Consider the following 19,905-nt stretch of genomic DNA (forward strand, 5'->3'; position numbering starts at 1 on the left):
CTAAGCTTTAAGTCACCAGAAGCTATATAGTTCCCCTTCCATTTAATTCAACTTTTATGGTTTTATAGACACATATTTTTGAGAAAGAGTTTTTATTACTATTACAGTATAAGATCATTTTTAACAAAGATTGCTCAATGAGTGTTTTTTGAGCCCTCGTTAATGTGACTAGTGCCCATATAAAAGAGACCCCAGAGAGCTGTCTTGTCCCTTCTGGCAATGGCGACACATTCTATTAATGAACTAGGAAGCTGACCCTCATTAGACACCAAATTGGCCATCACCTTGATTCTGGATTTAGCCTTCAGAATCGTGAGATATAAATGTCTGTTATTTAAGCCACCCAGTTTATGGTGTTTTGTTATAGCTTCCCGAACAGACTATGGAAAACAGTTTGGTGGTTCCTCAAAAAATTAAAAATGGAATTACCATATAGTACAGCAATTCCACTGATGGTTATATACTCCTCCCAAATTGAAAGCAGGATTTTTTTTTTTTTTTTTAGATTTTATATATTTATTTGACAGAGAGAAAGAGCACAAGTAGGCAGAGCAACAGGCAGAGGGAGAGGGAGAAGCAGACTCCCCACTGAGCAGGGAACCCGATGCAGGGCTCAATCCCAGGACCCCGGGATCATGACCTGAGCTGAAAGCAGATGCTTAACCTACTGGATTTAAGGCTCAGTCAAGTAATATAAAGCCCCAAACTAAATGATTAATTATATGAACTACTTGTCCTGACATCTATTATTTGATTCATGACTATTAAATTGGTTCTTAACAAATAAACGCTTTTAAGGCAAAATTCACCTCGTTTGAGTTTTGACTGAGAAGTTCAACAACAATCACAGTCTTCTTGGCAACGCTGATTAACAGTGTCTCGAAGTCGCTACGCTCAAGGTTAAGAGTGGTGGATATCCCATTTTTACATTTTACTGGAATTTTACATGTTCAATTCATGATTTTAAATCTGTAGGTTTTCATTCCTCCAAACTGAAGACGCAGTGTGCCACAGACATGCTATTTCCATTGCTCCCTCTCTTTTCTTCAAACAGAAACATTTCTCAAGTGTCTACACATGTTAGAACTGCAATTTTTCAGAGGCAGCCCCTTTTTTGGAATAGTCCCATGCCATCAGGCCTCAGAAGCAAGGGGAGGGGGAAGAGAAAAGAGCTAAAACACAAGTTTCACTTGGTAAGTTTGACATTAACCATTCCAAGCTGGGTACTATAAAAATGTGGCGCTTTTTTTGGCTCAGAAATCTGAGTTTTGGTGTGGAAACCAGTTGGTGGCTGTCCCACCAAAGCTTTGTCCTAGTGGAACTATCAGAGTCGTCTTGACTGGGGAGTATGATTTGTTTATCGACCAGGTGTAAACCTCCAGGCACTCAGTTCATTTGGGGCTTGTTCTAGTTTGTCTTTAGTCTATTACAGTTCACCTTTGCTTTTTAGGAACTAACAAGTTGATCCCTGGGTCTACCACTGTTGATCTCAGTTGGGCAGCACTAGGCTGCTGGGCTTGTTGCAGGTACTGGATTTGAGAAGCACGCTTGCATCTCTTGCTCCTTGGTTGCTCCTCACATTGCAAGGATGTTTTCCCTGTGAACAGACTCTTGTAACTGCTTTGGTTTTTCTTCAGACTCCCATAAGCCAGTTACATCGTTAGAAGTAAGATCTGTGTACTTGCCCTCCAAAGCTTGGATACATGCTTCACATTGTTTCCATCCTCAAATTAAATCACCAGGTGCTATACCTTTGAAGTCTCTTTTACTCAGGAGAAACTTTTTGGGAAGAGGTTTCTCCTTGGTCATCTTGAATGCTTTTCAGAGGGAGGCCTCAGCCCACTCACATAGGCCAAGCTCAGGCTGCTGGATCACCACCCAGGCCTCCAGAGCACACCAGCGCTGCCCCAAGCTCCTCCTCCCGCGACAGCCCTGGCTTCCCCTTTATTTGTGGTCTCACTGCCACAGAATGACTGTGGTTTTCTTGTAATATATTTGCCTGATTTATCATATCACAGTAATAGTGACCTGATAGAACGAGTTGAGAAGTGTAATCTAGTTTTTGGAAGAGTTTGTGAAGGATTCCTATGAAGTCTTTTAAAAAAATGTTTGGAGGAATTTATTAATGAAGTCTTTGGGCCTAGATTTCTCTTCCTCTCAAGCTCTCCTCTTTGGTTCTTTCTCTCTCTATTTTACTAATTGAAACTCCTTGCTTTTTATAGATCTATTCAGATTCTTCGGCGGGGGGGGGGAGTTGAATAGCTCCAAATTAAAGCATTATAGACTGTTGTCTTAATGAAGATTAGTAATTTCCCTTGGATAGTTGATTTTTATTTTGTTCTGTGGCTTTAACTAAATAAGGATTTCTGAAATTGTAAGTGTAGTTCTTTTACCATATTTTCTTGTTTTAGAGGGAGTTCAAACAGTTTTTCACTCTTCCATTACAGACAGTGATCTGGGTCCAAGGAAAGTTGGTTCTACCTCGTGGGTATTGTGAAGGGAGAAAAATTTGAGCCAGTATTATTTTAATGAAGAATCTTTATAAGAATATGATATTTTATGGTTAACTGAACATAATAAAAAATATGCTATTTTAAAAATATCTAATAAAAAGAGCAATCAAATAATCAATGGAAAGATAAAATACATAATACTATTGATTTTGTCACAATCTAATTCTTGTAAAGGGAGACAACAACTAGATAAACAGTTGTGGAAAAAATGCTGAAAAGCCTCTTTGTAAGATATTAAAATGGGTCACAAATATTTGGCTACCTGAATTATTCCACTAAATATCTGAAGTTACCATATGACTTACAGGTAAGCACCAACTTATCCTAAGGCTGAAGGCATCAGCTTTCTAAGGCAGGTGAATAATTAATGCAGCTTTTGATTCCAGGTTTAACAATTTATTTGCCTATCAATTCCACCATAAAATCCCTGAAGCTCTTTACAAAATTTGCAATGAGATAGAATTAGCAGGTGCTACTAAGAGAATATGTAAGTTTCCTTAACAAAATGCCAGAAGTTGATTGTCGACCAACTGGGGAAGGCCTATGAGATCCTTCCAGTGTACACAAAAGGAATGAATCCATAATTAAATTACAGTTAATCACAGATGGTTATTTTACAGCAGGTGCTCAACTTTGAAAGTGTAGTTCTGGACTATTTTTGTTCCAACATGGTGCTTAATCCCTGTTGGTTATCTGGCAATATTTTATGGTTAGAAAAATGTTTATTTATGGTGGAAATTTTGTTTTATCTATTCCATAAATATATAAAATATTATTTCATGTAATTTTTCATATAAATTTTGTGAGTGTGCACACTGTTGTTTTGATATTTTAAGAAAGCACTGAAAAATACAGTTTAAATATTTTTATCAGATTCATAAACCCCCTTGATTCAGAAATAATAGCCATTCAAAGGTATTAGTAGGATTATATGAAATAGCAAATTTTTAATATTCAAAATTGCTCAAATTTGGAAAAAAATAGTAAGTCATATAATCAACAACACCTTCAGGGACAAAATATGGGCTTATTCCTGTCACATTTCCCTTTCAAACAAGTTAACAAAATAAGCAAAAGATACCAGAACATTGACTTGTTGGCACAGTAAACATCATAATGTATGAAGGGAAAGAATGGGATAATTTTTTTACATATTTAAAATTAACACTAACATTCTGTAAATAATAACTTCACTTAGCAAAACAGATCTTCTGAATATCATATATATAAAGCTGATCTGGATGCATCTGTTTCAGGGTCTTATTATTAAAGATCTATTAAATGCAAGATGCTTGGCTAAATGCAAGTTATAGTTGCATTTTCAGTTTGGGGATTTCATTATGGATCTATTAATATTCGACGTTCTTATAGGTAGTGACTAATTACCCATTTCTTTCATCTCTGTCTCTCTGTGCCTTTCCTAATCCTTGGTTTGGAAAGAGGGGCTGAATACTCCTGTTCCTAATTGTTTTGGCATTGCTTTCTGGCAATATTGTTTTCAATCTGTTATTTTCTGCAATGATCCAAATAGGTATTTCTCTCTCTCTCTCTCTCTCTCTCTCTCTCTCACACACACACACACACACACACACACACACACTAAAGGAAAGAAAGCCATCTATAGCATCCCACTGTAGAAGAAAAGCCCTCTTCAGATTTTTGGAAGGAAACTAGAATAACTCATGCTAGGTGAGAAAATACATGGAATGATAAAAGCGGTGTAGTGTCAGATCCGGAAACACCATCACGACCTGTGCGACTTTGGTCAGATTGAGTCAAATAAACAGAAACAAAGGAATCATGTTTGTCATCAAAACATATCTTTCAGAAACCTGTGATAAATTAAAATATTCACAGAATCAATAAAGATATTTCAAATCAAGATGCTGGCAATGGGGAAAAAAAAAGTTCAATACTTGTATCAGAGTCTGACTTCTGACTTCCTTTCCCAAAGAGAACATTCTTGTACTAGCTAAACTGAACAATGAACACTCCATTATATATGCCCCTTTTTTCTTACTTCTCTTACCATTTAGCTTCTGCATGTTATTTCTTCTTCCTGGAATGACTTCTCCCTCCTTCTCCCTGCAACTGTATGTCTCTCCCAGTTTTTCTACCCCTAATTCAAGGCAGTAATACCTTTAATAGCTAAATTATGTCGGTCACAAGTTGTATCAGGGAAGCATTCCCAGATAATATCTATTCAAGACTCAACCATATGATTTTCCTGTGTTGTTTTTATAACACTCAATATTTGTACCAAAATGACACTTTTGGTCTGTCTTGAAATTTTCTTCTTACCCATCAACTGTGTGCTCCTCATGTAGGGAGTGATTACATCATATCCTTAGTACCCCAACCTGGTGCCTGTCACATAGGTGTTGGTACTGAATAACTTTTTTTTATGAGTAAATATGTTATGCTAAATAGTAACAATTTTGTGGCTTGAAAGATTTTCTTGCTCAATTGTTTTATACCCTGAACTACAGAAGAGAAATACGATGTAAGGACACTACATTATTAGTCGTAAAATAACTGCCAATTTGAAAAGCTAGAGGCCCTTAATATATTTTTAATATGTAGTATTTACTGTGTATGTTGCCCATACAGAAGATGTGATTTTCCTTTTTTAGTCAGAGAAAACTATGGGTATTGCTGTGTCAAATCTCTGACTGTTGTATGGAGATAAAAATATAATGCACATACACATTCAAATTGGATCCAAAGGTTGAGAAAAGCATTGCTTATCTAACTCATATCTAATGGTTAGTTTATTGCCTATGTCATTTCAAAAGCTATTTAGAATGAGCATTTATCATCTTTATTATAAATTTACCTACTAGAATTCTTAGTCTGATGTGTACATTTCACAGTGTAGGATTTAACAATAAAAGGCACTTCTGGAAGCTTTAAGAGAGTCAATGCACAAAATAGTCCCCATACCCGAGTGAATTCCATACCTCCAATAAATCTTATATAAATGCAAGTAGATATAATGGGGTCTAATATCACCAATTTCACATTACCTACATTTTAAAAACACCTCAGTAAGTAGCATGCTTTGAGGACAAAGATTATATTTCCTAAAAAGCTGCCATGGCAACTGATTTCCTATTAGTCAAAATGATATTTGTATATATTTATTAAGTATGTTTTCTAAGAAATGCCAACTTTTAAAAATTATGACCCTATTAGTCATCATGATATCTGAGCTGTAAGCAGATCTACCCATATATTTGCACTGACAAAATTATTGAGGTGTAAATTAGTGAAATGTTTTGATTATATTTTGTTAGATGTTATGGAAATAGTCAAACGTATATTTTGAATGTGCTCATTAAAAGTTACATTCAATATTTTTTATAAAAAATTCTATGCTTCATACAGTAGACACACGCAGAATGTTTACATAGAACTCTTGTCCTCGGGTGTTTTCATGTGATTAAATACTCCAACATTCTGGTCTACAGAACAAGGACAGTTACTAAGTCCAAGTAATTACTTTAATGGGATTTTAAGTGCTAATGTTTTGGACACAATTGATGACATATAGGTCTTAATAAAGAAGGTAGCATAGAGACTATAGTCAATGGCATTATAATAGCATTGCATGGTGATCGATGGTAGCTACACTTGCGGTGAGCGCAGCATAACATATAGACTTGTTGAATCACTATGTTGTACACCTGAGACTAATGTAACATCATGTGTCAGCTATACTCAAATTTAAAAAAGAATTGTATGTGTGCTTAAAGTGGATGTGCTCGCTTTTTTTACATAAGAAAAATAAAGATCTTGGGGCGCCTGGGTGGCACAGCGGTTAAGCGTCTGCCTTCGGCTCAGGGCGTGGTCCCGGCGTTATGGGATCGAGCCCCACATCAGGCTCTTCCACTATGAGCCTGCTTCTTCCTCTCCCACTCCCCCTGCTTGTGGTCCTTCTCTCGCTGGCTGTCTCTATCTCTGTCGAATAAATAAATAAAATCTTTAAAACAAAAAAAAAGAAAAATAAAGATCTTGAGTTATAAAATCTCAATCCCTGAACCTCCTCTACAGAGGACTTTAATAATATGGAGACATTCTCTACCTGTGCATTAATGGAATGTTCAAAAATTGACGCCCCAATGGACAAATGTTATACTGTGATTTTTTTATTAAAGAAATTGCACCAATACTAAATAATTATAAAATTAACAGAAACATGTAAATTATGTTCCTTTCTTGAGAAGTAAGATCGGGTCTCTGTTACTGAGTATCCGTTTTCTGGTTTACATACTTATTCTCCTGGTGCTAAGAGTGATTATCATTGGTCATTTTTGACAGCTCTTTCACTGATGTGTATCTTATAAAAGACACTATATTCATGTCACTACTAAGAGCTGGAAAACAGAAGATAATCTGAGAAGTCCACAGTTTTTAAGTAATTAGTAAAAAATATTTCTTTAGGAAGAAAAATGAAAGAACTTATTATTTTGGGAAATGTTATTTTCGAAAATGGTAAGTGATTTACCTGGGTATGGGTAAGAAGGTGAAAAACGAAAAGTTCAACTCATTTCTTGCATAGGCCAGTACAAAATTAGATGGAAAACTGTTTGTCAAAGAAAAGGGTGTTGAGATACAAATGAATCATAAAAAAGTTATAATAAAATTATGTTCAACAAAAACTACAGTGAGGTCTGTCAAACATCAGACAAGGTTATAAAGTGTAATCTCAAGAAAATCTTATAATCTATAGAAAAAAATATTAGAAATAAAGACAAAGAGCTGGTATCTCCATAGCTGGGACAACGGAGATATTACAGAGATATTTCTGTATCGTAAGAGGCAAATAAAACAAACAGAACAGAAAAATTTTAAATGATGTAATGAAAAAAAATTTCTGCACAGATCTGTTTATGAAAACACAAAAAAGTAAAAGGAAAAGTTGTCATTACAAGCATATATTTATAAATATGTGTATGTGAATTAGTATTAAATTTGTTTTGATATAAAATATCTGACTTAGTTATGGGTAATGTAAAGTCATATACATATGTTAAGAACATGAAAACACATATACATTATTATCTTTAGAAATGATTATCAATAACAAACTGCTGGCCCCAATTAGAAAACTAGATATGTGAGAGGTGAAAAGTGTTAGTTGGCTGCTTTCCTCATTAACAAAGCTGACATGTAGAAAGTGATTCTGAATGGGAAGGGAAAACACCATTTTTGCAATAATTTCTGAGTATTTCAGCACTTGCCAGGAAATCAGGCATCTTCAGTTTATTTATCTAATCATTAAAAATAGGTTAAATTCCTACTGTATGCCAGGAACTACTCTAAATTCTGGGGCTATGGGGGCGCCTGGGTGTCTCTGTCAGTGAAGCATTTGCCTTCAGCTCAGGTCCTGATCCTGGGGTCCTGGGATTGAGCCCTGCATCAGTCTCCCTGATCAGTGGGGAGTCTGCTTCTCCCTCTTCCTCTGCCCTACCCCCCCCCAGCTCATGCTCAGTCTCTCTCATTCTCTCTCTCTATTTCAAAGAAATAAATCAAATCTAAAAATAAAAAATAAATAAATTCTGGGGGTATAATGGTGAATATCTTTCCTGGAAACTGGACAGAAAAAAATGCAGTACTTATAGAAGCCCATAGTGACAAGATGTTTTGTCTGGGAAATTTTTCAATATGAGTGATATTAAAGTATGTTGTTATGCTGATGAAAATAAGCCAGTAACCAGGGTGAAAAGGATGATGCAGAGCAGGGATTAACAGAGCAATGATATCCTTCTGTGACTTGAAGGTCATGGGTACATTGCACAAATAGAGAGCCTGGCCTAAAATACAATCAGGAGCTGTGCGTCCTAACAGAAACAAAGGCAATGCATATCTTACAGGTGGAGATTCACAGAAATTGCTTTTAGAGCCCTACCTCATATTAATGTGGCTCATCACTGCCGATATTTCAAAGTTCTGAGAGCGTCTTGGTGGCTCTGTCCTAGAGTTCCTTGAAAGGTCATATAATTCTAACTCCCCAAACTATTTTCCATACATAGTTACACCTTGATTTTTAATTAGAGTTCATGCATGTTATATAAATGCTTGAAAATAACTTCTGTTTCAACTGAAATGATGGAGGGAAACAAAAATTTCTATAGCCAACGAAAGTAGAAATAAAGAAAAGGAAAATATTAAATAAAAAAATATTAAATAAGATTATAAATGAGAGAATAAATCAGTTAAGAAATACATGTAAATGAGACAAGCATGTCTATTTAAAAATGCCATATTGAGTTAAAAATTATTCCTGAAATAAAAAATTATTATAAAAAAATTCTTGAATTTAAATATATGATAAAGTTTTCTAAAAATATAAATGTAATTTAAATAAAAGATGGTCAAATATCTGCTAAACTAATACATTAAAAAAATAGTTTGTATTAGAAATAATTTGCTTGCAAGAAGTAGAATCCACTTAGACCAGCTTTAAAAAGAGATATGGAGGAGCACCTGGGTGGCTCAGTCAGTTGAGGGATGACTCTTGATTTCAGCTCAGGTCATGATCTCAGGGTGGTGAGATTGAGCCCTGCATCTGGGCTCCCAACCCAGTGTGGAGCCTACTTAGGATTCTCTCCTTCCCTCTCCCTCTGCCCCTCCTCCCGCCTCCCCCTGCCCCAGGGTGCACACTGTACTAATTGCACTGATGTAATGTCCTGCTGTTAATTTTAAAAATATATAATGTATTTTATAAAAAAACTAATATTTTGGAAAATGAAATTACTAAAAAATAATAAAGAAAAAAGAGATCAAATTACAAATTATGCATGAAAAGTATATATCATCACAGAAAGAAAATTGAAGTAATTAAAAGATAATTAGCTTTTAAAAAATACATGGTTAACAATTTGGAAATCAGTATAAATTTATGAAGGAAAACATACATCATGAGAAGTTGTAGAAAATCTAAATAAATAAATAATCATGTGACAATATGAAGTTTGTCAAATGTTAAGCCCCTTTAAAGCACACTAGTTCTAATCATCTACGCAAAGAAGTTTGTTTCAACATTCAAAAATTAATAATATCTGTATTAGTCTAATTGTTCGAAAGCATAAGGAAGAAAAATCTCCCATTCATTTCAGAATGTTAATATAAACTTTACACCAAAACCCAACTATCAAAGCACCTAAAACACTTCGTGTTCTAATATTATTGAAGAATAAATATGCAAACATTTAAAATAAAAGTTAGTAAATTAACATCTGAAGCACATTATAAGAATGATATAATATAGCAATCCAGGGTTTATTTTACAAATTGTACATGGTTTATTTTAGAGAAAAAAAGAGCTTCAACAATAGGATCTCATAAATAAGCCTTCTTACTGAAAAGTGAAAGAGAAAACAAATGTGAATTTAAATAATGCATTTCAGAGTTTTAAAATTGCCTGGTAACATAATTTAGTGGTTTTATTAACTAAATTTAAAACAACAGTAAAATATTTACCAAGAGCCAGTATCATATTTGAGAGTAAATATTAAAAGGGATTTCTATTAAAATTGGAAGAAAAACAAGGATGCTTAAATGTCATCACTCTTGGATATTATTTGTTGCAACACTGGTTAGACAATTATCACTATGTGAGTAAATGGCATAATAATTACAAAATTTTCTGCTTACCAATTAACTGAAGAAATGCTGGTGGTATTGTTAGCCACAAACATTGTACAGTAGAATGGAAAGACCTAATTCGAAAGTATGAATTATCTAGTATTAACTTAGGAAGGGTATAGAATTTATATTATTATAATTTATTTGCACACTGAATTTTATATATGTACTAAAATACAACGAAACAGACCTAAGCAAATGAGGTGACATAGCATCTGCTATGTAATGGTACACATTTCTCTTTAATAAGTTATAATTTCAACAAAGTTCTAATAAAAATATGATGAAATTTTAATTCCAACCTACATCTTTTGGGTTGAGGCTATTGGAATCTAAATAAAAATATTCTAAGTTTCATCCAGAAAAATAAACATGTGACAATGTCCAGATAAATGTTTTGCAATTTAATATATCCTTAGTACTTTTTTTTTTTCCAAAAAAAATTTTTTTTTCTTAGAGAGAGAGTGTGCGTGTTCACACATGAATGGGGGTAGAGGGTGGGAATAGGGGGCTTAGAGGTTGGGTGTGGAGAGAGGGCAGAGGGAAAGGGAGAATCTTAAGCAGGCTCCATGCTTAGCTGGGAGCCTGACTTGGGGCTCGATCTCACAATCCCTGAGATCATGACCTGATCTGAAATCAAGAGCTGGACACTTAACCAACTGAGTCACCGAAGCACCCCTATCCTTAGCACTTTTTTTAATGAACTGGATAAACCTGAGTAGTGTAAACATACTTCCTACTCTCAAAGAGCCTGAAATCAGTTTTATAAACTAAACCCAATTTAATGATATTATATAAAATCTTTACTATGCTCAATTACTGCTTAATGTTTTGTAGAAATTAAATTCATTGGAAAAGAATAATTAATCACTTAATGATTTGTGGCAACACAGAAAAGACAAATCTAGATTTTCACACACTATGTACAAATATTTCAATGTAAAACCAGAAAATACAGACATCCTGAAAGAAAATATAGATCTATTTAATTATGATCCTGATAAAAAAAGATTCTTAAAATAGATCCAAATGAGAAAGACAATTGAAAATATCACAATAAATTGAAAAGGCAAAGGATTGAACATGTTTTGTAATGGGTTAACTTCTGTACTATTTAAATAAACTATACAAAAGAAGGAGAAAAAATCTCTACAACTTGAAAATAAATGCACACGATTAACATTTCACTAAAGATGAAATGTAAACAGCTGACAAGTAAAAGCATTGTTCAACTTCATTCTGTGTGACAGAAGTAATAATTATAAAAGATTGAAGAACATACAAACCATCCAGTCCTCGAGATTTACCATCTCTTTCCCTTTGATTATGTCACGAGATCATACAGGTGCTTACCTCGCCCTGTTGTCTTGCTCCTGCAAACCTGCTTTCCAGAGTTTTGCTTTCATATCTTTAGTTTGTTGAGGTACTCTGCAAAAGATAGCTTTATGAAATCCAATGTAGGATTCCATTAGAGTCTATGACAAAGCTTCAACAGAAGATTTTTAACAACAGATTAACACAGTAATTGATGGGAGCTAGATTGCCTATGCTCATTTCCACCCGGAGCCCTGCCATATGACCAAACTGGGCATAAAGGTCTTTGCAGATATAGTTAAGGTAAGGATCTCAAGATGAGCACATATAGTTCTAAGTCCAGTGACTGGTGTTCTTAGGAGGAGAAGAGGGAGATGAGAGATAGACACAAAGGGGAAGGTCATGTGAAGATGAAGCAGATGTTGGAGGGCAACCACGAATGCCAAAGATTGCCAGCAGGCATCAGAGGCTGGGAGAGAGGCATGAAAGAGACTCTCCCTTAGAGCCTCCCGAAGGAACTCACCCTGCCCACACCTTGATTTCAGACTTCGGGCTTCCACAACTAAGAGACAATACATTCCGGTTGCTTCTTATGCACTCAGTTTGTGATAATTTGTCATGAAAGCCTTAGGAAAACAATATAGTACTTGCGACCTAATAAATTTCTTATTCTCTCTTTGATTCATTGTCATCATTTTTAAATGGAGATAATTATAATATTGTCATCACATTTTATAAGTATTAGAAAATATTCTAAGCTTTGAGAACAGGATCTAGCACAGTTTAAGCACTCAAAAAATGATGGCTATAATTTTTATTACGTGAGGTGACTTTTTGGGGAACGCTTATAGCAGAAAGATCTTGGGTTATTTTGGCAGACTGTCTCATTCATCTTAGCATCCAGATATATTGGGGAAAACAGCTTCTGGAAGGCTGGTACCTGCCATGTGTAATGTGTAGTCCTAATTTAAGAATGCCGTATGAAGAAAGCAGATCTGTGGGATTTATATACATGAATTGGAATAGCAAAAATACCACCATGCTCCACAGTCTTTGTATCTCAGGAAGTGCTCCTCAGTCTATCACTTTTCAGTGGCATTAAGGACTGCGTTTTTTTTTCCCCTGTGCAATTATTTTAATGAACAAAGAGGAATTGCACATGAGTCTATGGTGATATTTTGTAGTTATGCTTTTTCTCTGATGATGAATTGTTTTGCTTGGTAATTGTCTCTTCTCCTAGTCATCTAAGGTAACCACTCTCCTAGGGCTAGTGAAGAAGACTGGAATCTATTTCAGTGATCACAGCTCTGCCAGCATTACCTAAGCTGATGGCATACCAAGGGTGTGGGGCACTTGGCGCAGTCTGTTCCCAAGGCAGGCAAAAAAGGGGTGCATAGTCTCAAGAGAATTTTTTTAAATAGCAATAAAAAATACTGAAAATTGGCCAACTTTGATTACCATGATGCCCAACGATGCTACGCAAGGTTGGTGATGAAATATTCTACCTGGATAGCCCACTCCCATAACTCCCCAGTGGTATGCCATCATCAAAGCTCCAGTGATATCTGTGGGCTGACCTCTTGATGTTTTTATTAATTATTATTATTATTATTATTATTCCTGTTTTACTTAGGGAGAAAGATAAGTATTATCCTTATCACTTTTAAAGTGATAAGCACTTAAGTCAGTAACACCTTTTACTCCAAAGAGACTCCCGCTCATCCCTCTGCAAGTTTCTCCTCTGTGAATTTTGCTTTACTGGAAGTTAACCCACTTTCACCATCTGGCCATTTAGGGATCCAACTTTCCACCAATTCAAGCATCCTTCAGCTCCCCTGGAAGTTACGGGTCCTACTCACAAAGACTTAATGTCTGCTTCTTTGAGGGTTATAACACTTTTTCATTTCTGGTTTAGCACTTATTTCAGGGCTGGGTGCAATTTCAGAGATCATTACACGTTCCTCAGACAAGAAAACCTGCAGGTTTTTTAAATTCAATTCATGCTGTTTTTCTTAGATGGAATTCAGGTTTTGAAGTGATTCCAAAATTAAAAAAAAAAAGAAGGATCTATCTCTCCTTACACTCCCAGGAATATTAAAATATAAGCATATAATTATTTAAAATGAAAAAAATGTAAGACTATCTGAGATTAAGCAAGAAGCTAGAATCTGTTCTCTTATATCTCAGATGCATGTCTGTATTCATCAGTTGCAAGTGACAGAAGTCCAGCTAATGTAAGTCAAATGAAGAATCACTGAATCACATAATTGGGCAACCCAAGGAACGAAGCTGAGTTCAGAAAGCTGAGTTACATGTAGAGAAAAACAAGCTTACTACAACTATGCCATTAGAGCTCTGTCTCTTCATCTCTAACCTTTATGCTCTTGTGTGCTGGTGACTTTCATTGGAAGGTTTTCCTTTATGGTAGAAAACACGCCCACTGGTTCATCTAGGCTTAGCCATTCTTGTAGTAGTGATTTCAAAGTAAAGGTGGCACCTCTCTCCCAATAAGTAGTAAATTTTCCAGACAGAGTAGTGATTTCTCATCCTCAGGTCATGTGCCCATTGCTGGGAAAAAAATCATTGCTGTTAAAACATGGAAATTTATTTGGTGATCTAAGTCACAGGTATCCTCACGTGGTAGGTGAGATGGCTTTATAATAACGACAAACCCACCAAGTTGGAGCTGTCCACTACCGATCAAAAGTACTCCTTTCTGTTATCTTTTACAAATAGTCTCCTGCTCTTTTTCTTGATAACATTTATCAGTTTCTGGGTATATAACTATTTGCTTACTCATATTGCCTGCCTTCCCGACTATACTGCAGTCTTAAAAGTGACAGCAATTGTGTCCACCAATCTACCTGGTGCCCTGCAGTGTATCTCATGTATGAAAGGCTCTAACCAATAGCAATACAAAGTGAATTATAGCTAGAATGGTGTTTCTTAACCTGGGGATAATTATCATTATCTATGCGAATTTATTTTTTGTTTTCAACCTGTTCAGCACACATTCTGAAACTCCTTTCCACATCTACTAAATCAGAATCTCAGTCCTCTCTCTGCTTTGGAAAGAGCCCATCTTCATCCACTGAATCTGTTATATAGTTATGCCAATTTCCCTGTTTGTATTTACTGAATTATTACTCTCCATTGGGGATCTTAAAGTAATTGTGGACTAATAATATTATTCACTTTAATTTAAATATACAAATATAAATGTGTCTTGATTGTACAAAAGAAAAACTTCAAATTCTTCTCTGGCTATTTCAGGAGCCAAGTTACCAGGGTGACTCTCTAGAGTCATAAGATAATAAAGAACTATGGTTCTTTTTTGTTCATAACATCCTGGCAGTTAATATTGACTATCCGTCCTTCAGTGTGCATGGGAAATCAAAGAATGCCCCGTGGAAGCCTGACTCTAAGAGGTATATTTTGGAAGAGATCCTGTGGTGTAATATTAAATACTTTTTCCAGGTTCCTCTCAATTGCTTCCATTCCCATCCGTGTTACGTTCCACATGAATACAGTGACCATATAATTTATCTTCTGAACAGGGACACATTTAAGAATGAAAAGGAGCATTACTATACTGTTGTGGCAGACATAACCCGGGACTGTCCCAGGTCACCCTATACGTAACAAAGAAGCAGGGAGAGAGGCATCATAAGATTATATAATGTTTAGGGCTTGGTCTTATCTTCTGTTGGTCCCTGACTTCTATTATACAAAACTGACATTTCCCATCAAAAATTCAAGATGTACTTTTGATGATCCCAAATTACTTAAAAGTTATTATGTATCAGGGAAAATGTCTTCTTCTCAGAGGCATGGGGAAGGAAAGGGAAGCCATGGTATTTTAAGACACTTTATTGGAAAAACCAGAAGGAAAAAATCTAAAACGTTTTGAAATGTCTATCATTAGAATCTAGTCAATTTTATCCATAATATGAGATCCCTAGCAGAGAGGGAGTGGAAACTGGGAGGAACAGATTAAAGACTGTTGTGTGTATTTCATTTCACTCAAAATCTGTGTGAAAATCGATTTCTAAAACTGAAAATACTATCAGGCCCATGTAAATCTACTCATGAATAAACCTCCACATTTAACTGACGGTAGGTATATAAATCACCTAAATGAAATGTAATATGTTCTGATGGCTAAATCTTCCAAATTATGTATATGTTTAGGTTAAATATTGGTTTTAAAAAATTCCCTAAAATGCTATTGTGTGAATATCTATTATAATACACAATGTGCAGTAATGCAAATGACCATAGAGGAACTACCAGTCTAATAATTATAAACTGCTAGTTTCTTTTATAGCTGCTTGGTTTTTTTTCTTCCTATAACAAACTATCATTACCAAAACTTTAGTGGCATTTTTTAATATGCATTAAGATGAAATTATAGTGAGGCAGTGATTTGCAAACATAAGATCAGGAGTAAAATACTTAGTACTGTGACTAGTCCATAGAGAACACTTACTAAATGTTACGTATAATTATTTTCATTTTTATTACCCGCTACTTCCTAAATTTAAGAACAACAAAAAGAAAAACCAGGTTAACACAGAGAAAAATATATCCAAATAAAATTGCTTTTATCAAAAACTGGCAATAAAATACGAATGATAAAGCAGAACTATGAAATAAATATTATTATGTTTTTTTTAAAGATTTTATTTATTTATTCGACAGAGATAGAGACAGCCAGCGAGAGAGGGAACACAAGCAGGGGGAGTGGGAGAGGAAGAAGCAGGCTCATAGCAGAAGAGCCTGATGTGGGGCTCGATCCCAGATCGCCAGGATCACGCCCTGAGCCGAAGGCAGACGCTTAACCGCCGTGCCACCCAGGCGCCCCTAAATATTATTATGTTTAATGCCATGTTTCTTATTGACTTTACCTGGTTTTTAATCAGACAGTCTATCTTTTCATATTAGCATCAGAATTCTTAGCGTGAAATCTGATTGCCACGATATCTACACATTTTGTTATTTTTTCCCCTACGCTTCTTTGTAGCCCAACAAAACACGTATATGCCTATCAAGTGAATAAAACATCAAGTTTTGTGATATAAAGTCAATGTTTTGGTAGTACAAACATTAATAGGAATATTTCAAAAGGCATTTTAGAAGTTTGGATATTTTTGGTCCTAATGATAACTTAGTATCTTGTTCTTGGGAATATTGATGAATTTGATATAACTTTGAGTATATATATTCCTCCAATATCTTAATTGAATTATATCATACGTAGCAGAACTACCAAAGTGAAATTATATCCAGGTACATTCTCACTGATTATATTGTCTAAGAGATTGATGAGACAATATTACTCTCATATTTATGAGAGAAGAAAAAGAATCTTTTATATTTTTTAAATATGAATGACATTCTTAACCAAAGTATGAGGTGACTTCACAATTATTTTTGGAATTTCCAGGAAGCAAATGAGCCATATATTTAAAACACATAGATTCAGACACATTTGCACACCTATAGACAATATAAATTATAATTTATGAACCCTTATATTTTTTCTGAAGGTAAAAGGATTCTTATCAAAACTAAATAGCCTGTAGACTTCAGTTTGCTTCTCACAAGCATGCCTATGCATTTTCCTAATCATTACATTGTGGATGAAAGAAGTTATATCTATGTATGTATGATTGTCTATTCAACATATTATGGTATAATAAGACAGATACTGAACAGTGAAGTCAACAACATATGAATAGTGATGGCATAGAGACCTGAACAAGCTAAAGTCAGCTTTACACACTTGGCAATAGCAACGGACTTGCTGAATCTTCAACAGACCCAAATCGTCACTATATCAGCAAACAAGTATCTCACCAATCTGAATGGCAAAGAATTTTGAGTACAGGTTAATATTTACTGTAGAATTTAGGGTATTTGGTATATTGATGTCAACTAATCTTTCAATTCATATTAGACATATGCTTTCTTCTCTATTAAACTGCAGAAATTGGGGCGCTTGGGTGGCACAGCGGTTAAGCGTCTGCCTTCGGCTCAGGGCGTGGTCCCGGCGTTATGGAATCGAGCCCCACATCAGGCTTCTCCACTGGGAGCCTGCTTCTTCCTCTCCCACTCCCCCTGCTTGTGTTCCCTCTCTCGCTGGCTGTCTCTATCTCTGTCGAATAAATAAATGAAATCTTAAAAAAAAAAAAACTGCAGAAATAAACATTTTCAAAGATTTGAAGAATTGAGGTTGATATGTAATAAAAATCACAATATGTCTAATACAAAACTGTGATTTAATCTGCTTATTTCGTCCATTAGATAATAACTGATAAGTTATTTAGGAGTTAACTATAAAATGTTTTGGAACAAATCTTGGTTGTTGATATAATGACAATCAAAATCAAATAAATATTTTTGCCATAATAGAAGTGCAGCAACATTTAAAAACTTATAAAATACAAATTTATCTTATGTCATTTTTAGGTTGAGATTTTAAATTTATATTTAAACTAAAATCAGAGTTTAGGAAGGATAATTCAGGGCCAGACATGTTTTTTCCTAGTTGGTCATATAAAGTAAGTTAAATGTTACATGCATATACTTTAATTAGTTTGTAAGTTATTACTTTTTAGTACAATGTATTTGACAATATTTTGATGCCATGTGTATGTCAGTGCAAGTCACCATAACAAAATCGCATAGACTGAGCTTACATAACAGAGACTTACTTTCTCACAGTTCTAGAGGCTGGAAGTCTGAAATCATGGTGCCAACATAGTTAGATTCTGGTGAAAGCTCTTTCTCTGCTTTCACAGCTTCTGTCTGTGTCTTCAGAGGGAAAGAGAGCAAGCTCTCTGGTATCTCTTATTACAAGGACCCCACCCTCATGACCTCGTCTAAATCTAATTACCCTCTAAACGCTCCATCTCCAAATCCTAGCACAAAGGGGGTTATGGGGGGAAAAATGAGTCAACAGCACCAGGTATATAGTTCATACGTAGGGCTGCCATAAAATTTATCCTCCAATTTGGAATGCCCTTTTGAGCAAGGATGGAGTCCTATTAATAATCATAACAAGTAAGAGTTACAAACTTGGACATTCCGGGCAAATAGCTGTGATCATTCTCTCATGTTACTCTACTGTGGTTAGGAATTGAAATCATTTGGAAAGTTTTCAGTGTCTGCTAAGTTTTTTGTCTGACAGTCAGTACAGAGTACTGCTAAGTTAAAGTCTATCTGACACCCAGCAGATACTGTTTTTGCATATAGTAGAGAAAGATAAAAGTAAAGGGGCATTGGTTGAGTGTACATGTTAGGCATGGTGCTATGTGTTTACAAACGTGATGAACGAGAGATATAGGTTGTGTTGTTTATATACTCTTAGCTTCTGCTTAAGAGGTAAAACCGAAAATCCAAATGTTGGTTAAAATGAGAGATTATGCAATATACCACTTGGGTTTAAATCATAGCTCTGCTTCTTACTACTATGTAACATTGTTTAAAATACCATATAGCTTTAATAAAGTACCCGAATTTTTCAGTTTCCTCATTTCTAACATATGGGTAGTATTTACTTTGCAAGTTTAAATAAATTAAATGTGTGTGTGTATGTGTGTGTCTGTGTGAGTGTGTGTGAAGAAGAAAGCCTTGTGCAAACAGGTGTTTCCTGTAAATATTACCTTGGTTTTCTAAAATTTCCAGGCACAGCTGTAGGTAGTCATCCTTTGTTTTATTTTGTTTTACCAGGTAGTACCTCTAGCCACAGATAATAGTTGGGTCCCTATTCATTTTGTGGTCTGACTTGAAAAGAAAACCTGGACCAAATATTTAGCTTCTCAGGATATAAAAAGAAAATGCCTGTGGATTTTAGTAGTACTAGGTGGATACTTAATGGGCACATTTCGTATTATAGCAGAGTGTATAAATATCATCATCATAGTGTCCTTTGAAGAGGAAATCATGTGGGGATTTTTTGTGAAAATTATATAAAAATGGGAACCAATTTAAAAAAATGAATTGCTGAGTGAAATTATCATTGTAATTTGTATGGCTAGACAAAGATAGATGTAGCTATATAGATACACATACAACTGAGGGAAACATTTCTACTTTTACAATATATATTAACATTGTTGTCAATACACTGAAATGTAGAGAAGTTTAATACAGAAGTCTTGCAGTTGTAGACCCATTGTCTCAAAATACCAATTGAATTGTTGGACTGTATGTCCTAGCATTAGTCAAAGCGAATAAGATGAGGTAGCCATATATTGGATTTTGAATATTGATGTTTCCAGATTCTTCAGAAGTATTATGATTCTATGTGTGATTGATTTGTATGATATTCATATAATATGATGTATAATCTGGGATATGTATGGTATATGGAAAAAAAGAAGATCAAATTCTTTAAGCTTAGGAAGAGATTTGAAAATGGTGG

General features: G+C 35.0%; 1 pseudogene; it reads right to left on the reverse strand.

Annotated features, from left to right (window-relative positions):
• Window positions 1-941: 941 nt before the first annotated feature.
• Window positions 942-1,809, reverse strand: LOC103669385 (annotated as a pseudogene).
• Between the last annotated feature and the right edge of the window lie 18,096 nt (window positions 1,810-19,905).

This window comes from Ursus maritimus, unplaced genomic scaffold (assembly GCF_017311325.1).
Source record: "Ursus maritimus isolate PB19 unplaced genomic scaffold, ASM1731132v1 scaffold_12, whole genome shotgun sequence".
Lineage (NCBI taxonomy): Eukaryota > Metazoa > Chordata > Mammalia > Carnivora > Ursidae > Ursus > Ursus maritimus.